At 54.8% G+C, this 22,975-nt stretch overlaps 1 long non-coding RNA gene across 3 annotated transcripts in view; it reads right to left on the reverse strand.

The window, feature by feature from the left end:
* Nucleotides 1–4,300: 4,300 nt before the first annotated feature.
* The window catches only part of LOC306816678, a 162,702-nt gene continuing 144,027 nt past the window's right edge, over nt 4,301–22,975 (reverse strand). For all 3 annotated transcript variants that reach the window (XR_013777749.1, XR_013777750.1, XR_013777751.1), the window contains exon 3: nt 4,301–4,320. This is a non-coding gene — a long non-coding RNA (uncharacterized lncRNA). The remainder of the gene's footprint in view (nt 4,321–22,975) is intronic.

Genomic DNA, 22,975 nt, shown 5'->3' on the forward strand with positions numbered 1-22,975 from the left:
CCCAGCAGGGAATCCCTGTCCTGCACTGCCCCAAATCCCAGCAGGGAATCCCTGTCCTGATCTGCCCCAGTTCCCATCAGGGGGTCCCTGTCCTGCAGAACCCCAGGTCCCAGGGGGTCCCTGTCCTGCCCCTGGCTGCTCTCCCTTCCCACCCTGGAGCTCTGGGATTCTCTCTCTGACTCCCCCTGAGTCCCAGTGCCCGAGGAGCAGCTGGGCAGCTCCTGCTCTGCCCCAGCACAGCCAGGGGACCCCCCTGCCCCCCGGGCTGGGCACCCTGGGGCAGCCACCTCCTCCAGCTGGGCCCCTGGGCTGGCTGGGGGCTGCCCAGAGAGCTGGGGGGAGCTGGGACTCGGCTCCTGGGGGGAGCTGGGACTCGGCTCCTGGGGGCTCAGCTCCTGGGGGGACAGCACAGCCGAGGCAGGCTCAGAGCCCAGGGCAAGGGACACGCTCAGAGGGGACAGGGCTGAGTCCCAGCTGGCTTGGGACATCTCAAGGGCTGGCAGCAATGCACCTGCAGAGGAACACAGCAACACTCATTAATGTGGCTCAAAACGTGCCCCTTCTGTGCTGAGGGCACACTCAGGGAAGGGAGAGCTCAGACACAGGGAAATGTTTCAGGGGCTGCTCTTAGGATGAGACTTGGATTGGGATTTCCATGAGAATTGTCTCCTGAAGGAAAGCTCTGGGGGATTTCAAATATCACAGAAAATATAAAACTAATCAGAATTATAGAATATCTTGAGTTGGGTGGGTTCATCCATGCCAGCCCTGGCCCTGCACAGCCCCTGGGAGCTCTGGCAGAGTTGGGTGTCATGACTGATCTGGATGGGTGAATGGATTTAAGGACACATCTGGCCACCCATAGAAACAAACACACCAAGAAACCCCAGAAAGCAGAAGAAACCAAGAATGATTCCTCTCCCAAGAAGGAAAGGTCTGGCCCCATTTCCCAAATGATTCCTTCTGAAGGACTCTTGGGAAAAGAGAGACCAAGGCAATGCAAGGTCTGAAGCTTCCCCAAGGGAAGGCACAGAGCCAGGCAGCAGTGAGAGCCCCCAGCCCAGCCCCCAGCCCCCAGCCCCACCCCAGCCTCCAGCCCCACCCCAGCCCCACCCCAGCCCCCAGCCCCACCCCAGCCCCACCCCAGCCCAGCCCCAGCCCAGCCCAGCCCCCTCACCCTGTGCCAGGGGGGGCTGCAGCCTCCTGGGCTGCCACGGGGAGAACTGCAGCTCCTGCAGGGCCGGGGGCACAAAGGGAGCCAGGAGGGAGCTGGGGGACTGCTGGATGCCCAGGGTGTGCAGGTAGATCTGGGGAGACAGCACAGATGGCAGGCTGGGATAAGGGGATAATGGGATAATGGGAGGATGGGATAATGGGAAAATGGGATAGTAGGATAGTGGGATAATGGGATAATGGGAAAATGGGATAATGGGATAGTGGGATAGTGGGATAATGGGAGGATGGGATAATGGGAAAATGGGATAGTAGGATAGTGGGATAATGGGAAAATGGGATAGTGGGATAATGGGATAATGGGAAAATGGGATAATGGGATAGTGGGATAATGGGATAATGGGAAAATGGGAAAAGGCGATAATGGGAAATGGGAGGATGGGATAATGGGAAAATAGGATAGTGGGATAGTGGGAAAATGGGATAGTGGGATAGTGGGAAAATGGGAAAAGGCGATAATGGGAAAATGGGATAATGGGAAATGGGATAATGGGATAATGGAAGGATGGGATAATGGGATAATGGGAAAATGGGATAGTGGGATAGTGGGATAATGGGAAAATGGGAAAATGGGATAATGGGAAAAATGGGATAATGGGATGGGAAAAAGGGATAATGGGATGGGAAAATGGGATGGGAAATGGGATAATGGGAGGATGGGAAAATGGGATAATGGGATAATGGGAAATGGGATAATGGGAGGATGGGAAAATGGGAAAACGGGATAATGGGATGGGGAAAGGGGATAATGGGATAATGGGAAAATGGGATGATGGGATAATGGGATGGGAAAATGGGATGGAAAAATGGGATAATGGGATGGGAAAATGAGATGGGAAAATGGGATAATGGGAAAATGGGAAAATGGGATGGGAGAACACACAGGTTGGGGTCAAACCCTTCTCCCTCCCTGCTGGGAAGGACAAGGATGAGACAGGAGGGTCTCATGTGTGAGTAACAGAGATCTGGGGATGCAGAAGCTGAAGAAGGAACAGAAATGGGAGCAAGTTTTGATGCAGAAGAATTGCTGAGTCAGTTTAACTGGGTAACTAAGAGGGCAGATGAGTTGGAGGGGATTTTATGACTCAGCAAAGGTTTGCAGCAGTGAGGGAGAAAAAAAAAGGAAAAGTCTGAAAAACAAATGGAAAAGTCTGGGGAAAAAATGTGTAAATGAAAAAATTGATGACTCTGGGAAAATAAATGGTTAACTCTGGAAAAGAAACGGGGTAATTATGGAAATAAAATGGGTCACTGGGAAAAAAAAAAGGGTAATTCTGGGGGACAAAAATGAGTAAATCTGGGAAAAAATGGGTAACTGGGAAGAGAAAGGGTGAGGCTGGGAAATGCAGAGTGAGCTGTGGCTGCAGTGGAACAGGACAAACTCACCGGGATCCTCTGCTCAATGTCCAGCTCCTCCTGCCTGGGGGGCTCCAGCAGCGCTCGGGGGGAGGGGGCACTGTCCCCCCCTGCCCTGGCCAGAGCAGGGGGGGGGTCTGGGCTGGGGGGCTGCTCCTCACCAGCTGGGGAGCTCCCAAAAACATCTGGGGCTGAGCTGGGGCTGCTGTGCACAGCTGGAGGGGGGCCCTGAGCCCTGGGTGTTCCAGGGGGACCCTGCTGTGTCCTAGGGGCTGCAGGGGGGTCCTGCTGTGTCCTGGGGGTCCCAGGGGGGTCCTGCTGAGCCCTGGGGGCTGCAGGGGGGTCCTGCTGTGTCCTGGGGGTTCCAGGGGGGCTCTGAGCCTTGGGGGTTCCAGGGGGGTCCTGCTGTGTCCTGGGGGTTCCCGTGGGACCCTGCTGTGTCCTAGGGGCTGCAGGAGGGTCCTGCTGTGTCCTGGGGGTCCCAGGGGGGTCCTGCTGAGCCCTGGGGGCTGCAGGGGGGTTCTGCTGTGTCCTGGGGGTCCCAGGGGGGTCCTGCTCAGCCCTGGGGGCTGCCAGGGCAGGGCTGCTGTGCCCTGGGGGCTGCAGGGGCTCTGGCTGATGCCCAGCCCAGGCTCTGCCCCTGCTGCCAACACTCAGAGCAGTGTCAGACTGGGACCTGCCCAGAGCAGGGCTCAGAAGGGTCCTGGCAGGGAAATGCAAGGTGCCCAGAGAGGCTGAGTGGCTGCAGGGAGCAGCAGGGCACTCCTGGGGCTGCCTGGGGCTGCCCTGAGCTGCCACAGCCCCGCTGGCAGGGGGAAACACAGCTGGGACAGGACCCTGCACCAGCCTCCAGGGCCCCTCCTTCCCCAGGAAAGCCAGAGCTGGGCAGGGCTGGGTCCTGTCAGGGCAGGGGGATCCCAGCTGCAGGGATTGGGATTGGGTCCTGTCAGGGCAGGGGGATCCCAGCTGCAGGGATTGGGTCCTGTCAGGGCAGGGGGATCCCAGCTGCAGGGACTGGGATTGGGATTGGGTCCTGGCAGGGCAGGGGGATCCCAGCTGCAGGGATTGGGACTGGGATTGGGTCCTGTCAGGGCAGGGGGATCCCAGCTGCAGGGACTGGGTCCTGTCAGGGCAGGGGGATCCCAGCTGCAGGGACCCCAAGTGCCCAGGGGTTTCTCTCTCAGCACTCTCAGGAGGATGCAGCTCCCCAGGGGAATTCCCTGAGGCTCCATCTGAGCAGGAAGGAGAGGCCTGCAGGTCTGAAGGCATCTCCAGGGCTCCAGGTCCTTCTGCCCTCCCAGGTCTCTTGAGGCCCAGCCCGGGAGTGGACTGGAAGGTGGGATGAGGCAGGAGGGCAGAGAAGGAGCCCTCAGCCCCCAGGCTGAAGGAGGGGCAGCTCTCAGTGCCCCTGTGCCCCCTCTGGATGGAGCAGTCAGAGCCTGACAGCTCCTCCCTGCCCAGTGCAGCCCCTGGGGAGTGCCCAGGGCTGGGGGCAGTGCCCAGGGCTGGGGGCAGCTGCTCTGTGCCCAGCCTGCCCCCCTGCAGCTGCCCAGGGGCAGCCAGGAGCCCCCCAGAGCCCCTGCAGCCCAGCCCAGGCCCCTCCTGCCCCTCCAGGGCTCCTGCCCCAGCCCCTGCCACCTCCAGCTGCTGCTCCCCCCTCTCGCTCCTCTCAGAGAATTTGGTCTGGGCAGTTCCATAGGAGGAGCTCCCTGAGGAGGAGGAGGAGGATTCCTCCTGCCCTGGGGACTCCTTGTCCTGCTCTGAGAGCTCAGAGGCAGCAGCTGGGCCAGCACTGCCCTGCCACGAGTGCCCAGAGGAGTGCCCAGAGGAGTGACCAGGGCAGGGTCCAGTGCAGGGTCCAGAGGAGTGGCCAGGGCAGGGTCCAGGGGAGTGACCAGTGCAGGGTCCAGGGGAGTGGCCAGTGCAGGGTCCAGTGCAGGGCCCAGTGCAGGGTCCAGAGGAGTGACCAGTGCAGGGTCCAGGGGAGTGGCCAGTGCAGGGTCCAGTGCAGGGCCCAGTGCAGGGTCCAGGGGAGTGGCCAGTGCAGGGTCCAGGGGAGTGGCCAGTGCAGGGTCCAGGGGAGTGGCCAGTGCAGGGTCCAGTGCAGGGCCCAGTGCAGGGTCCAGGGGAGTGGCCAGTGCAGTGACCAGTGCAGGGTCCAGGGCAGGGCCCATCCCTCCCAGCTGTGCTCCAGCTGTGCTCCTCCTCTGCAGCTGGCTGTGCTGGGTGCCCAGGCAGGGCAGCAGCTGCAGGGCCCACGGGCTGGGGGTGCTGGGATGGACTGGGAGGGGCTGGGCCCTGCAGGGATGCACTCCCAGGCACCTGGGAAGGCTCAGAACCAGCCAGGGATGCCCCAGAAACATCTGGGATTGCTCTGCAAGGGACAGAAAAGGGAATTCCTGATCATTCCTGTTATTTTAACATCTGGTTTCAATCAGGGGTGAAAGAACTTCAGGGGACAATTGGGGGTCAGCAATATTCAAAATGAATTAATCCCCTAAAGGGGAAAAAACTGAAGGAACGCAAAGAAATAACAAAAAATCTCCTATAAAAAAAGGCTCAAAACTAACAATAACAGTAACTATAATAACAATAATAATAACAATAACTTATATCAATTTCTACTTAGCACAGCAATATTCTTCAATATGTTTAGGACCAAAACATTTTTTACTGACAGGCTGTTATTAGTTACACAAATAAATAAAATTAGCTAAGTAAAATTTGCAATATGTCCTTACATGTATCCCAGCTTGTCTGTGATTTTTTAATATAAATCACCTACTGCAGCTCATTACATCAATTATTTTTTTAAAGGATATAAAAGCAGCCAGGTCTCAGATAAGCAACAAATTCCAATAAAGTTCTAATATTCATATTGGGGATTGTTTAATTAATAATTCCTTTACATAAAACCCCATGATATCAAACCCCAATAAATATTACCCTGTGCAAGCAGAGCACCTGAAATGAAGGTGACAAAGCCTTTTACTGAAACAGCTCTTTGTGCATTTAACCCCAACTTGGTGTTGTGAATTCCACAATTCCAGCACATCCAGCACTGGGGTTTGCATATTTGCATTTTGTTTGTGTATTTTAGTTATATCCATCATGTTTTACTCCTGTAAACAGAGGATTGGTTTCAGCACCCATGGCAAGACCACAGGGAAGGAGCAGCCCCAGGACCCTGACCCACCTCAGGGGGAGGAAATCCAGCTGGGATTGCTGCAGGAAGGAGTCAGCAGGAGGGCCCAGCAGCAGGGGCAGGCAGGGAGAGAGCCTGCTGTCCTGTAGGTCTGGGGGAAAACAGCACAGGGCACTGAGAGGGGCCAGCACGGCCCCAAAACCCCAGAGAGCCCAGCCCCAAAACCACAGAGAGCCCAGAGAGCCCAGCCCCAAAACCCCAGAGAGCCCAGCCCCAAAACCCCAGAGAGCCCAGCCCCAAAACCCCAGAGATCCCAGCCCCAAAATACCAGAGAGCCCAGAGAGCCCAGCCCCAAAATACCAGAGCCCAGCTCCAAAAGCACAGAAAGCCCAGCCCCAAAACCCCAGAGAGCCCAGCCCCAAAATACCAGAGCCCAGCTCCAAAACCACAGAGAGCCCAGCCCCAAAACCCCAGAGAGCCCAGCCCCAAAACCCCAGAGAGCCCAGCCCCAAAATACCAGAGAGCCCAGCTCCAAAACCCCAGAGAGCCCAGCTCCAAAAGCACAGAGAGCCCAGCCCCAAAACCCCAGAGATCCCAGCCCCAAAATACCAGAGAGCCCAGCCCCAAAACCACAGAGAGCCCAGCCCCAAAACCTCAGAGAGCCCAGAGAGCCCAGCCCCAAAATACCAGAGCCCAGCTCCAAAAGCACAGAAAGCCCAGCCCCAAAACCCCAGAGAGCCCAGCCCCAAAACCCCAGAGAGCCCAGCCCCAAAATACCAGAGCCCAGCTCCAAAACCCCAGAGAGCCCAGCCCCAAAACCCCAGAGAGCCCAGCCCCAAAATCCCAGAGATCCCAGGGGAAGGGGAAGGGAATCCCCCCCTTAACTCCCTGGAGCCTCCTCCCTCCCAGATTAAATCCATTTTTCTCATCCTGTATCAAATCCACTCCTGGCACTGCCATCCCCATCTTACCCTAAAACTCCTCCTGTGCCATCCCAAATTTACCCTAAAACTCCTCCTGTGCCACCCCAAACTTACCCTAAAACTCCTCCTGTGCCACCCCAAACTTACCCTAAAACTCCTCCTGTGCCATCCCAACCTTACCCTAAAACTCCTCCTGTGCCATCCCAACCTTACCCTAAAACTCCTCCTGTGCCATCCCAACCTTACCCTAAAACTCCTCCTGTGCCACCCCAACCTTACCCTAAAACTCCTCCTGTGCCACCCCAAACTTACCCTAAAACTCCTCCTGTGCCACCCCAACCTTACCCTAAAACTCCTCCTGTGCCACCCCAAACTTATCCTAAAACTCCTCCTGTGCCACCCCAAACTTACCCTAAAACTCCTCCTGTGCCACCCCAAACTTACCCTAAAACTCCTCCTGTGCCACCCCAAACTTACCCTAAAACTCCTCCTGTGCCACCCCAACCTTACCCTAAAACTCCTCCTGTGCCACCCCAAACTTACCCTAAAACTCCTCCTGTGCCACCCCAAACTTACCCTAAAACTCCTCCTGTGCCACCCCAAACTTACCCTAAAACTCCTCCTGTGCTATCCCCATCCTGCTCCACCAGCCAGCACCCCCCTCCTGGTTTCCAGGTGGGATCACCCAGGATTTTATCCCATCACCTTTTATTTCTTTACAAACCCTGGATCCCCTTCCCTACTCTCCATTTTTCCATAAACTCTGACCCCAGCAAAGGCTGGGGGCATTTTTTTCTTGAGTTCAAATAATAATCAGACCTAGCAGACAGAGGTGATTGCTGCAGCAATCCATTTCAGCTTCTGCCCTGCATTTCTCTGCCCTTTGGGGAACTTAGTGTATTTTTTTCCAGTTCATTACTTACCAAAACAAATGGAAATGGTTCACAGCACAAGAATAAAAGCAACTCTAATATGTAATTATCTGTGGGGTTTAGATATAACTGCATGTTTGGGGGGGTTTCCCCTTTTTCAGCTCTAAACTGGTATCTGAGGAGTGTAAATAATACAGACATGTGCAAAAATACTCCCAGTATTCTAAGCAAGCTTTTATTTTTAAAGGGAAAGAGCAATTTGTGGTCAAGGGAGTGACTTCCTAACCCAGAAATGCCATTTATTTAATTCAGGCTCATTAGTTTCCAACCACTCAGACAAGCCACAGTCTGCACCACTTAGGGGAGCACAACCACATCAGAAAAATTATCATTATACAAAAAAAAAATTAAAAATCCAGTTTTCATTAATCAGCTCCACCCACACTGCATCACCTGACCAGGGACAGCCAACCACAAGGCAACCCTGCCTAATAATTCTTAATTTAACACTTCCAATCAAAATTTTTAATTCCTTCAGAACTCTGGGTAGCGAGAGGATAATTACCCAGATAGAAATAACCAAATTTGCAACAGCAATACAATTAAGATGCTTTTATGGAAGTTTAGAGAAAGGAAATGAGATTTTAGTATCTGCTGTATTCCTGAGCAGGGTGGCACAGGAGGAAAGGAGCAGGAGCCCAGGCTGCAGCAGGCAGGGATGGCAGAGCTGCTCTCTGTCAAAACAGGAATTTTCCTGCTGCCACCCTGAAGGTCAGAAGGCTCCTCAGTGAGGAGCAGGCAGAGCTGGGCCTGCTGCTTTTCCTCCCAGGCTGCTGACAGGTCTGAATGCCACAGTCAAGCTGCCATTTGGGGGGATAAAAAAGGAAGGCAAAACAAAAACAAAGCCTTGGCTCTGTCAGGCTGTTCCAAGGAGCAGCAGGAGCACTTCAGTACAACTGTCACTGTCATTCCTCTCCTCCTGACATCACACCCAAGACACTTTTTAAGGAGGAGGAGAAGAAATAAAGGAGTGTTGCAGTGATGGTTGCCTTCCCTCTAACCTCTCCTCCACCCTGCCCACACCAAACACAGAGCTGGACAAAGAGAAACAGGTTTATCTTCATTAAATTGCTTCCAGTTATGTCAAACCATAATGGGGAAAAGGGCTGGAAATGCAGGAAACACAAGAATCCTGCCCAGAGGATGAGGGCAAGGACAAGGCATGGCCACTGTGTTGGGTTGGTGTGGCCAGAAATGTAAATTCTAACAGCACCCAGCCAGGGCAGTGCCCCTGATCTCCTGGCACACATTCTCTGCTCATGGGCATCTTTAAACCAGCTGGGCAATCATCTTTATCTTCCACAGCCCATCCTCCCTCCAGCAGATATCTCCTGTTCATGGCCACTGAGTCCCAGGGCATGGCTGATAAAATTCCATCATCCCACTGGGAGATGCTCCAGCCAGGGCAGGAGCCAAGCCTTTCCTACCTAGAGAAAAACTGACATTTGGAACAGCAGAGCAGCCTTTCCACTGGATCCCAGAGGAAAACCAGACCCTTGCACATCATCCCTGGAGCTTCAGAGGAAACTGCACCTTCTCCAGGAGCACTGCTCCAGCTGAGCCACATCTGCCCCTGCAGGAGGATGCAGCACCATGGAATGGGACTGTGCCACCACCCTGACTGACTGACTGTGCCAGCTTGGATTCTGACTCTGGCAGGGCTGGGATTGTTCTGTGTAATGCTGCATTGCTATTTTAATTTTCCTAGTGCAGAACTGTTATTCCTAATTCCCAGATCTTTGCCTGAGAGCCCCTTCATTTCACAATGATAACAATTTGGAGGGAGGGGTTTACATTCTCCATTTCAAAGAGAAGCTCCTGCCTTTATTGGCAGACACGTGTCCTTAAACCAGGACAACACCAAACACTTTGCAAACCTCATTTCCCACTGAAGAAAGGTCAGACCCAGGAACAGTAAAATCTGAATTGTGCAGAATGACTTGGACTCACCCAGGGGTGAGGCTCCAGAAGCCTCTGCTGAGGACAGCAGCCCCTCCTCCAGCGTGGGGAACTGGGACAGGTCCCTGCTGCCACAGCCCAGCCCCAGCTGTGGGGGCAGCATCCAGCTGTGCCAGCTGTTCTGCACCTCTGAGGGCAGCTGGAACCACGGCTCCTGCAGGGGCAAAGCACAGCTGGGTGAGACTGCAGCAGAGCCAGCACTGCTCCCAAAATGTGCAAACCCCAAAGCTCTGAAAGGGAAAGAACCACAGATTATGGTGGAACCATTCAGGGAGAATTTCAGAATTCTGACCCCAGGAGAGCTCTGCTCCTGACCTGGGAACTGAGAAACTCCAAACTGGGATGGCAGAACTGGGGCCAAGGGTGTGCAGAGTGACCAGGAGTGTGTGACACCACAGGGGAGCTCAGGGTTTCAGGGTTTAAGGGTTTAGGATATTTAGGATATTTAGCAATAAATACAAAGCAAGGTGGAGCCACCACAAGGGAATCTTCATCCTTCTCCTTTTCCTGCACATTTCAATGCTCCTGGTGATGAAAAATGCCATAAATCATCCAAACAGGTTTCTTCTGCCCATAAAATCACATTTTCATCTTTCACCAAAATATTCAATTATAGAAGGAAAAAAAACCCATCAATGCCTGACTAATTATAAATAAATTCCTTTCTGTTTCTCTTCATCTCCCACCACCCACCCCAAACCAAAGGCTCTTCCTCTGCCCCCCCCAGGAGCATTGCAGCAGTTCTGGAGTTTGGGGACATTTGGGTGAGATGGTGAATAACTGACCCCAATGTGTGGATGAACCAAAACTCATAAAAGTGTAAAACTCATGGCCAGGATCCATCTGGGATTTGATTTGGGTGTAACCCCAGCCAGGCTCCTGCACTGCCCAAAGTGAAATTTATCCTTTCAATAAATACAGATTTTATTCCTTCTGCTCTGCCTGTGTCTGTCCCAGCTCAGCCTCTGCAGGCAGCAGGAGCATCCACCCCAAAGAGCTGCCAGGGGATCCCAAATTCCCTCAGCAGGAACAGGAGGGACCCAGGCAGCAGCTCTGAGTGCTCACAGCCCCTCCCTGCAGGGAGCAGCACTGGGTAAAAACACCAGCACTGGGTAAAAACAACATTGGATAAACCACCAGCACTGGGTAAAAACAGCAGCACTGGGTAAAAACAGCAGCACTGGGTAAAAACACCAGCACTGGGTAAAAACACCAGCACTGGGTAAAAACACCAGCACTGGGTAAAAACACCAACACTGGATAAAAACACCAACACTGGATAAAAACACCAGCACTGGGTAAAAACAACATTGGATAAACCACCAGCACTGGATAAAAACACCAGCACTGGGTAAAAACAACATTGGATAAACCACCAGCACTGGGTAAAAACAGCAGCACTGGGTAAAAACACCAGCACTGGGTAAAAACAACACTGGATAAACCACCAGCACTGGGTAAAAACAGCAGCACTGGGTAAAAACAGCAGCACTGGGTAAAAACACCAGCACTGGGTAAAAACAACATTGGATAAACCACCAGCACTGGGTAAAAACAGCAGCACTGGGTAAAAACACCAGCACTGGGTAAAAACAACATTGGATAAACCACCAGCACTGGGTAAAAACACCAGCACTGGGTAAAAACACCAGCACTGGGTAAAAACAACATTGGATAAACCACCAGCACTGGGTAAAAACAGCAGCACTGGGTAAAAACACCAGCACTGGGTAAAAACAACATTGGGTAAAAACACCAACACTGGGTAAAAACACCAACACTGGGTAAAAACACCAACACTGGATAAAAACACCAGCACTGGGTAAAAACAACATTGGATAAACCACCAGCACTGGGTAAAAACACCAGCATTGGGTAAAAACACCAACACTGACCAAAATCACCACTATTGGATAAACCACCAACACTGGCCAAAAAACACCAACATCAGATAAACCAGCAGCAAAATATTCCAATTTTTCTTTAAGGAAGGAGAAAACACACAGGATGACAGAGAACATCACCAAACACTCCAGCTCCACCCAGGTTTGTTAATTCCCATTTCCACCTCAGTTTGTCACCATCATTTATCCAAATGTCCCCAAACTCCAGAACTGCTGCATTGCTCCTGGGGGTGGCAGAGGAAGAACCTTTGGTTTTGGGGTGGGTGGTGGGAGATGAAGAGAAATAGAAAGGAATTTATTTATAATTAGTCAGGCATTGATGGTTTTGTGGTCCCTTCCACCCAAACCATTCTGGGACTCTACAGCACCAATATTTTCCATAAAACCATCCCAGGATAAAGCTGAGACTCCTTTGCACTTTGCTCTTTCAAAAATTTCCTTCAAAGAGAGCAAAATGCTGAGTTTTACAGCAGAGCAATCACCCAGCCCTGTGTTTATTTACCCAAAAGTGATGCTCTGGAGAGACCAAAAGCCACCTGAACCAGAGGATGATGGAATCCTGGAACCCTGAGGCTGGAAAAGCTCATGGAGCTGAGCTGTGCCTGCTGCCACCCCATCCCACCCCAGGGATGGCACTGCACCCTCCAGCCTGATAAATCAGCAATGACCAACCCCTCCTCCCAGTGTGACAACTGATAAAACATTCCTGTCAACCACACAAGTTTTGGAGTTTGTATAATCCAGAATACTTAAAATAAGAAAAGAACATGGACCTAGATAAAGGGAAATATATTATTAGACCCACTCTGTTTAAATCCTCCTATTATGAATATTGTGTATACCAGTTTGTAAAACAAAACAAAACAAAACAAAAAAAAAAAAAAGGGAGGTTTTCCATAGTCTAAAAGGGTTTTTTTGTAGAATCAGATTTCCTGCCTTTGTGTGATCAATCACAAACTATCTGCTAAAGATCAGAATTCCCACTTCTGTTTTTATCTACCCAGACCAGATGGTTCCATGACCAATTGTCCCAAGAGCTGTTCCACAAAGTTTGGAAGTTTCTTTGCCCAGCACTGCTTACCTTGCAGAATTACTACAACAAACCAATAACAATTATTGATTGCAACAAGGAAAACCATCCTATAAAAAGGGAGCTGCAAACCAAGCTCAGCCTGTGACCCCTCACATTTCCCCAGCCCTGCTTGCTCTGTCTGTATAAAATAATCTAATTTTGCTGAATATTGAGACTTTGTGCCTCACTGATAACACAGGGAGAAATGAGGAATTATTGCAGCTCTGACCCTCACTGCAGAGCCCAGGTGAGCACAAGCAAAGATCCACCAAATCCCCTCTGAGGGCTCCCAGATCACTGAAATCAAATGAGGAAAACTGAGCAGTGTGTGCCTGCCTGAAATTCAACACGTGGGTTCTGCTGCTGAATACTGAAGAGGGGGAAAGCCAGAAATAAATGTGCAGAGCTGCAGCCACCCCCACAGTCAGTGGCCTGAACTGGAGCAGCCCAGGGACAGGGTATCAGTGCTCTGAACTGCCCCCAGCACCCAGGGCAGCTCTGCTGCTGTCACTGTGTCCCACAGGACACTGAAATACCCACAGGGAACAGAGCAAACATCTGGGACACACGGCAAGAGATCGCTGCAGATAATTAATAATTAATAATAATTAATGCCAATTATCTGATCTTCCAGGAGACCAGAAATCCCCTGATTTACCCCTAAAGCTCATCCCCAGCCACAGCCACTCATCTCCTGAAAATTCCCACAATTCTGGCCCCAGGCTGACAACCCTTCCTGGGAAGAATTGCCCCAAATTTCCATCTGAGGCTCCCTGGCAGCCCCAGGGCTGTCCCCTCCTGCCTGCTGTTTGTCACCTGGCCTTGTTTGGGCTTCGGAACCTGGCAGCAACTGCAAATGGAAAAAAAATAAAAATAATAAAAGGGAAATGAGCCTTGGCAGCCTGGCCAGAGTGCAGTGAGAGCTCAGGGCCACTGGGAGTCAGCAGGCACTGCTGCAGGGACAAACTGGGACTGAACTGGGAGCTGGGAATGAACCGGGGAAACTGGGAATGAACTGGGAACGAACCGGGAATCACCTGGGAGCTGGGGAAACTGGGAATGAACTGGGGAAAACTGGGAATGAACTGGGAGCTGGGAATGAACCGGGAATCACCTGGGAGCTGGGGAAACTGGGAATGAACTGGGGAAACTGGGAATGAACCAGGGAAACTGGGAATGAACTGGGAACTGGGGAAACTGGGAATGAACTGGGAACTGGGGAAACTGGGAATGAACCGGGGAAACTGGGACTGAACTGAGAGCTGGGAATGAACTGGGGAAACTGGGAATGAACCAGGGAAACTGGGAATGAACCAGGGAAACTGGGAATGAACCAGGGAAACTGGGAATGAACTGGGAACGAACTGGGAACTGGGGAAACGGGAAATGAACTGGGAACTGGGACTGAACTGGGAGCTGGGAATGAACCGGGAATCACCTGGGAGCTGGGGAAACTGGGAATGAACTGGGGAAACCTGGAAAAGAACTGGAAAAAAAAAAATGGGATTGAACTGGAAAAACTGGGACTAAATTGGGAAAAACTGGAATTGAACTGGGAAAAACTGGGACTGAAATGAGAAAACTGAGATTGATCTGGAAAAACTGGGATTGATCTGGGAAAAAACTGGGACTGAACTGGGAAAAAAGCTGGGATTGAACTGGGAAAACTGGATTGATCAGGGAAACAGGAATTGATCTGCAAAAACTGGGACAGAACTGGGAAAAAACTGGGATTTATATGGGAAAACTGTGACTGAATGGGAGAAACAAACTGGGATTGATCTGGGAAAACTGGGATTGAACTGGGAAAAAAAATGGGATTTAACTGGGGATGGACACACTGCAGTGACAGGACACAGCAGAAATTCCTGGGGTGCTCAGGATGGACACACTGCAGTGACAGGGACACAGCAGAAATTCCTGGGGTGCTCACAGGGACACACTGCAGTGACAGGGACACAGCAGAAATTCCTGGGGTGCTCAGGATGGACACACTGCAGTGACAGGGACACAGCAGAAATTCCTGGGGTGCTCACATGGACACACTGCAGTGACAGGGACACAGCAGAAATTCCTGGGGTGCTCAGGATGGACACACTGCAGTGACAGGGACACAGCAGAAATTCCTGGGGTGCTCACAGGGACACACTGCAGTGACAGGGACACAGCAGAAATTCCTGGGGTGCTCACAGGGACACACTGCAGTGACAGGGACACAGCAGAAATTCCTGGGGTGCTCACAGGGACACACTGCAGTGACAGGGACACAGCAGAAATTCCTGGGGTGCTCAGGATGGACACACTGCAGTGACAGGGACACAGCAGAAATTCCTGGGGTGCTCAGGATGGACACACTGCAGTGACAGGGACACAGCAGAAATTCCTGGGGTGCTCAGGATGGACACACTGCAGTGACAGGGACACAGCAGAAATTCCTGGGGTGCTCAGGATGGACACACTGCAGTGACAGGGACACAGCAGAAATTCCTGGGGTGCTCAGGATGGACACACTGCAGTGACAGGACACAGCAGAAATTCCTGGGTGCTCACAGGGACACACTGCAGTGACAGGGACACAGCAGAATTCCTGGGGTGCTCAGGATGGACACACTGCAGTGACAGGGACACAGCAGAAATTCCTGGGGTGCTCAGGATGGACACACTGCAGTGACAGGGACACAGCAGAAATTCCTGGGGTGCTCAGGATGGACACACTGCAGTGACAGGGACACAGCAGAAATTCCTGGGGTGCTCACATGGACACACTGCAGTGACAGGACACAGCAGAAATTCCTGGGGTGCTCACAGGGACACACTGCAGTGACAGGGACACAGCAGAAATTCCTGGGGTGCTCACATGGACACACTGCAGTCAGCCTTTGTTCTGTGCTCACAGATGTGCTTCCAGTGCTGAGCTGTTTGCACACAGTGGGAATTTCTATTAATTTCAGCAACTGCACTTAAATTTGAATCATTTGTATCTAATTTGTGCCACTGGGCTTCTAGCCAAAAAGAGATGTAAAACTTGATTCTGCTGTTTAATGGGATTTTGATTTTTTTATGAACATTATTTTTTACACATGTAACAGGACTGATGTGGCTATAAAACCATGATAATAGAAAGAGTTGGGTTGTTGTGGATTTTTTTCCCCTTAGTCTGCTATCCCTCCTTACCTCTAAAAGAGAAAAAGCAGAAAGCAGAATCCCAAGGAATTACAGATATTCTGAAATGTAGCCATCAATTTGCAGCATTTCACAATGAAAACCAGAAACCTGATCCTTCATTTGTCACACTCAAATTTAGCTAAATGTGGAACTAAAATCTTGGTAGGGCAGGGCTTAAATCATCCTCAGCATCAAAAACAAACTGAAAGAGGAAACGGGCAAAGTTGACAAAGCTGATGTTAAAAGTGATATCAACAAAGAAACCTCATTCTGTGGGTTAGAGAATTCCTCCTCACTGTTACACTCTGATCACTACCTGCAGGTCAGCTCCCAAATGAACACATTTCTATTTAAAGACAGACAAGAATAAGCAGCAGTGCCCGATCCAGCCCTGCTGTCCTGTGGCAAGTTTTCCTTCCTGAAAACACAGGGAAGCTCCTTCTGCAGAAGGTTTATGGAACCTGCATTAAAACTACACTGAGTTCCCATGGCCACCAAAGCCAGACTTGCCTTTAAGGTGTCCCAGTTATTCCCTGTTTCCATCCTTTGCTCCAGTTTCTATTATTTGTCCTGGTAAGACTGAGCCTGCCCCAGCCTGTCCTTGCTCCCAGGGAGTGTTCCTAGAAGCTGACAAAGCATCTGCCTCTGCTCTCCAGGCAGCTGCTGCTCCTCTGAGCTCCCTCCTGGCTCTGGAGCCACCACAGGGACACTTGGGGACAGTCACCAGCAAGGGCCACAGCAGAGCACAGCACAGGGGGACTGCCCAGGGCTCTCACAGGTGCCAGCTCAGCAGACACTGATCCTGCAGGGATGGGATAATGGGATAATGGGATAATGGGATGGGCACTAACTGCAGGGTCTCCTCCCTGTCTCCAGCATGGCTGTGAGCACAGCCAAGTGCACAGAGCATGGAGCCAGCTCAGCCTGGAGGAAACAGGGCACTGGGGACACTCCAGCACCTGCCAGTGCTCAAAGGGGCTCTTAAAATACAGGAACAACTTTTTAAACTGGCAGGTACTGAAGGGACAAGGTGGAACTGCTTTAAATTAAAAGCTGAGAGATGATATCCCAGTGGATACTGGGAATAAACCCTTCCCTGTAAGGGGGGAACACAGGGTGCCCATATTTGCTGTGGCTGTCCCTGGAGCCTGGCAGTGCCCAGGCCAGGCTGGACACCAGGACAGTGAAGGTGTCCCTGCCATGGCAGGGGGGCACTGGGGCAGTTTCCAGTCCCTTGCAAGCAGAGCACGCTGTGGGTCCATGGCTGCAGCCCATGACCCAGCCAGCTGCACCCACCGCCCGCAGGGAACACAACCATCCACGCTTCCCAACTCTAATCAGCAATTAACAGAACGCGCGGCATTCCCGGGCCAGGAGCAACAGGAAAGCGGAGCCAGCGCCAGCTGCTCCCGGGACAGAGGGACCGAGGGACACGGTACGAACCCTTCCAGCGGGAGGGACACCGGGCCCGAGGGGACACCGGGCCGGCAGCACGAGGAGCACGGAGAGAGCACGGCGCACACGGACGGACACACGGACACAACCGCTGCGGACGGTGAGCGGCCGCTCCCGCCCGCCCGAAGCCCGCTCACCTGAACGCGCTCCTCCGCCGCCTGCTGCCGCTGCTGGGCGCGCTCCATGGCGGCGGGGCGTGCCCGTGTGCCCGGCTGTGCCCGTCTGTCCCGCTGTGTCCGTCTGTCCGTCTGTCCCGCTCTCTCTCTCTCTCTCCCGCCCGTCGCTAGGGACTCGCGCCCATCCCGCGCGCGCACGCGCCGGCCCCGCCCTCTCCCCCCCGCGCCGCCATTGGTCCGTGAGGGGGCGGGGCCGCGGCGCGAGCTGCGGTGATTGGCGGGCACGGGGAGGGGCGGGGCTGCGGGAGCGCCCGCGCGGGTTTTGGCGGGCGGGGAAAGTACCCGGATGAGGCCGGGGGCGGGGCTGGGGGCGGGGCTGGGGGCGGGGCCAGGAGTCTGCACGGGACGGGATGGGATGATGGGATAGTGGGATGGGATGGTGGGGTGGGATAGTGGGATGGGATGGGATGGGATGGGATGGGATGGGATGGGATAACGGGATGGGATGACGGGATAGTGGGGTGGGATAGTGGGGTGGGATAGTGGGGTGGGATAGTGGGGTGGGATAGGATGGGATGGGATGGGATAGTGGGATCAGGGGCCATGCACAGACTCACAATCCCCTTAATGCCAATAGATGTGACTGCAGCCCCCACCAACCCAACCATTTCATTTATCGTGGCTTTATAGCCCATATCAACCCTGTTACATGTGCAAAAAAATGTTCATAAAAATTAAAGTCTCATTAAAGCTCAGAATCAAGTTTTGCATCTCTTTTTCTGGGTAGAAGCCCAGTGGCACAAACGAGATACAAATCATTCATATTTAAGTGCAGCTCCTGAAATGAATTAAATTCCCCAGAGCCTGCAAGCAGCTCAGCAGTATTAGTTCACCTGTGGGCAGCCAGAGCTGCGGGGGCACAGACCCCTCCCCAGGGGCAGGGGAGCCACAGCTGGGAACCTGTGCCAGGAACATTTCCCTGTAATATCTGATCTGACAGGATCACTGGAGCTGGAAAAGCCCTCCCAGGGCACTGAGCCACCCCTGTCACCAGCCAGGGCACCGAGTCCCCCCTGTCACCAGCCAGGGCACCGAGTCACCCCTGTCACCAGCCAGGGCACTGAGCCACCCCCTGTCACCAGCCAGGGCACCGAGTCACCCCTGTCACCAGCCAGGGCACTGAGCCACCCCTGTCACCAGCCAGGGCACTGAGCCACCCCCCTGTCACCAGCCCAGGGCACCGAGTCACCCCTGTCACCAGCCAGGGCACTGAGCCACCCCTGTCACCAGCCAGGGCACTGAGTCACCCCCTGTCACCAGCCAGGGCACCGGGTCCCTCCTGTCACCAGCCAGGGCACCGAGTCCCCCCCTGTCACCAGCCAGGGCACTGAGCCACCCCCCTGTCACCAGCCAGGGCACCGAGTCCCCCCCTGTCACCAGCCAGGGCACCGAGTCCCCCCCTGTCACCAGCCAGGGCACTGAGCCACCCCCCTGTCACCAGCCAGGGCACCGAGTCACCCCTGTCACCAGCCAGGACACCGAGTCCCCCCGTCACCAGCCAGGGCACCGAGTCCCCCCCTGTCACCAGCCAGGGCACTGAGCCACCCCTGTCACCAGCCAGGGCACCGAGTCCCCCCTGTCACCAGCCAGGGCACCGAGTCACCCCTGTCACCAGCCAGGGCACTGAGTCCCCCCCTGTCACCAGCCAGGGCACCGAGTCACCCCTGTCACCAGCCAGGGCACTGAGCCACCCCTGTCACCAGCCAGGGCACCGAGTCACCCCTGTCACCAGCCAGGGCACCGAGCCACCCCTGTCACCAGCCAGGGCACCGAGTCCCTCCTGTCACCAGCCAGGGCACTGAGCCACCCCTGTCACCAGCCAGGGCACCGAGTCCCCCCCTGTCACCAGCCAGGGCACTGAGCCACCCCTGTCACCAGCCAGGGCACCGAGTCCCCCCCTGTCACCAGCCAGGGCACTGAGCCACCCCTGTCACCAGAAGGGCACCGAGTGCCACATCCAGCCCTTTTTGGGCACCTCCTGGGATGGGCACTGCCAGCCTCCCTGGGCAGCCCCAGCCACCCCTTCTGAGAATAAAACCTTCCTGTGTTTGCCCTCCTGCCCCAGCCCCGCCCCTGGCACTGGGAGCCATTCCCTGGGTCCTGCCCCTCCCTCCCTTGTCCCAATTCCCTCTCAGCTCTCCTGGAGCCCCTAGTTGTGGATGGACACTGAAATCCCCCATCAGGCATTCTCAGACAGCCTGGTGTTGGCAGCAGTGAGGTGGGATCTTCCTCCGTGGGAATCCCACTCACCTCACCCCAAGCACTCCAGTGGGAGTGGGGTCTCTGGTGGTCTGCAGGAACCATTTCCCAGTTGGGCTGAAAGGACTCAGAGTTTGGGGAGATGCTCCATAGTTTGGGCAGGTGGAGAAGATGAGATGAAGCTCTCCATGGACAGCTTCAGATCTGGGTGTCCATTGCTTCCTGATCCACAAAATCCTCCACAATCCCTGATCCTTGATCCCTGATATCTGCCATCCTCCCTGATCCCTGCCACCCGCATTGTTCCCTGATCCCCAAACCCCAATCCCTGCCATCCCCATTGCTCCCTGATCCCTGATCCCCAATCCCTGATCCCCAATCCCTGCCACCCCCATTGCTCCCTGATCCCCAATCCCTGATCCCCAATCCCTGCCACCCCCATTGTTCCCTGATCCCCAATCCCTGCCACCCTATTGCTCCCTGATCCCCAATCCCCAATCCCTGATCCCCAATCCCTGCCACCCCCATTGCTCCCTGATCCCCAATCCCCAATCCCTGATCCCCAATCCCTGCCACCCCCATTGCTCCCTGATCCCCAATCCCCAATCCCTGATCCCAAATCCCCAATCCCTGCCACCCCCATTGCTCCCTGATCCCCAATCCCCAATCCCTGATCCCCAATCCCTGCCACCCCCATTGCTCCCTGATCCCCAATCCCTGATCCCCAATCCCTGATCCCCAATCCCTGCCACCCCCATTGCTCCCTGATCCCCAATCCCCAATCCCTGCCACCCCCATTGCTCCCTGATCCCCAATCCCTGATCCCCAATCCCTGATCCCCAATCCCTGCCACCCCCATTGCTCCCTGATCCCCAATCCCCAATCCCTGATCCCCAATCCCTGCCACCCCCATTGCTCCCTGATCCCTGATCCCTGCCTCTCTTCCCTCCAGTGCCCAGAGGGAAGGAGAGCTCTGCTTCCCCTGCTTTCCTCTGCCATACCCTGCTGCAGTGGAAGGTCCTGCCCGTGACAAGGGGGTTGGAACTGGATGGTTTTAACCCAACCCAGCCCCTCCCATGACTCGCTGATTCTGTGATAACTCTCCCTGAGGCACTCAGCACAAGCACTGATTAACATTCTGAATTTCACCTGCTGCAGCAAGGGCAGAGGAGGAATTTCCTGCTAAAACCAGGATTTTTATTTATTTTCCTGTGGCATTTGGCTCCCCTGAAGCTGCAGAGCAGGTGGCAGCTGAGGCAGCAGGTGCAGCTCTGTGACTTGGCACTGCCAGTGCTGTCCTAGAACAGGGGCAGGAGTCCTGGGCCACCAACTGTGACAGTGCCAGTCCTGCTGGGGACAGGGACAGGAGTCCTGGGCCACCAACTGTGACAGTGCCAGTCCTGCTGGGGACAGGGACAGGAGTCCTGGGCCAGCATCTCTGACAGGGACTGGAGCCACTGGCCATCCCCTGTGCCAGTCCCTGTGCCATCCCTTGTGCCATCCCCTGTGCCATCCCCTGTGCCATCCCCTGGCCATCCCCTGTGCCATCCCCTGTGCCACCCCTTGTGCCATCCCTTATGCCATCCCCTGTGCCATCCCTTGTGCCATCCCCTGTGCCAGTCCCTGTGCCAGCCCCTGTGCCATCCCCTGTGCCAGCCCCTGGCCTTCCCCTGTGCCATCCCCTGTGCCATCCCTTGTGCCATCCCTTGTGCCATCCCCTGTGCCAGCCCCTGTGCCAGCCCCTGTGCCATCCCCTGTGCCATCCCTTGTGCCAGCCCCTGTGCCATCCCCTGTGCCATCCCCTGTGCCAGTCCCTGTGCCAGTCCCTGTGCCATCCCTTGTGCCAGCCCCTGGCCTTCCCCTGTGCCATCCCCTGGCCATTCCCTGTGCCAGTCCCTGTGCCAGTCCCTGTGCCATCCCCTGTGCCAGCCCCTGGCCTTCCCCTGTGCCAGCCCCTGGCCATCCCCTGTGCCAGCCCCTGTGCCATCCCCTGTGCCATCCCTTGCGCCAGTCCCTGTGCCAGTCCCTGTGCCATCCCCTGTGCCAGTCCCTGTGCCAGTCCCTGTGCCATCCCCTGTGCCAGCCCCTGTGCCAGTCCCTGTGCCAGTCCCTGTGCCATCCCCTGGCCAGCCCCTGTGCCAGCCCCTGTGCCATCCCTTGTGCCATCCCCTGTGCCATCCCCTGTGCCAGTCCCTGTGCCATCCCCTGGCCAGCCCCTGTGCCAGCCCCTGTGCCATCCCTTGTGCCATCCCTGTGCCATCCCCTGTGCCATCCCCTGTGCCAGCACCAGTGCCACCCCTTGTGCCATCCCCTGTGCCATCCCCTGTGCCATCCCTTGTGCCATCCCCTGTGCCAGCCCCTGGCCAGCCCCTGTGCCATCCCCTGTGCCATCCCCTGGCCATCCCCTGTGCCATCCCCTGTGCCACCCCTTGTGCCATCCCCTGTGCCATCCCCTGGCCATCCCCTGTGCCATCCCCTGTGCCACCCCTTGTGCCATCCCTTGCGCCAGTCCCTGTGCCAGTCCCTGTGCCATCCCCTGGCCAGCCCCTGTGCCATCCCTTGTGCCATCCCCTGTGCCAGTCCCTGTGCCATCCCCTGGCCATCCCCTGTGCCATCCCCTGGCCAGCCCCTGTGCCATCCCCTGGCCATCCCCTGTGCCAGTCCCTGTGCCATCCCCTGACCACCAGCTCCCCAGGCAGCTCCACTGACAGAACCCAGTTAATCTCTCTCGGTCACTGAGCTCATCTCAGCAGCAATTCAACTTTCCTGTTTCACTGTCCACATTGATCAGCCCCACACTGCCCAGCTCTCTGCAGCCCAGACAATAAATAACTGCACCAGTTTTCCCCCTCTACCTGCAGGGAGGCTGAAGTGACTGGAAAATAAAGCACTTCCAGAAGGTTTCCTGTCTCCCGAGTTATTTATCTGCTCGGGCAGTTGCCTGCTGTGTCTCCAGTGGCTCTGCCCTGGCTCTGCACTCACTTGGGTGTTATTTTTCAGCCCTAGATAAATGTGAACGCTCAAGCGCAGCAAGGCAAACATTCCTTAAAATAATTACAACGCTGTCAAGAAAACGCAGCTTGAAACTCAACCGCATCTCCTGTCACAAACCCAATTAAAGGTCTGCGGCTCAGCCTGCCCCAGTGCCTGTTTACCCACATCCTTAAAAACCATCTCCAACCCTGGAGGGGAGCAGCACCCTGGGGTGGCCGAGGGAGAGGAAAGCAAAGCCGCAGATGGTGCTGGAAGGAGCAGCAGCTCCGGGCAGTGCCGGATCGCTGGAGCAGCAGCTCCGGGCAGTGCCGGATCGCTGGGAGCAGCAGCAGCCCCGGCAGTGCCGGATCGCTGGGAGCTGCAGCAGCCCCGGCAGTGCCGGATCGCTGGAGCAGCAGCTCCGGGCAGTGCCGGATCGCTGGGAGCTGCAGCAGCCCCGGCAGTGCCGGATCGCTGGAGCTG

The sequence above is a fragment of the Erithacus rubecula genome (genome assembly GCF_903797595.1).
Source record: "Erithacus rubecula genome assembly, contig: scaffold_141_arrow_ctg1, whole genome shotgun sequence".
Taxonomy (NCBI): domain Eukaryota; kingdom Metazoa; phylum Chordata; class Aves; order Passeriformes; family Muscicapidae; genus Erithacus; species Erithacus rubecula.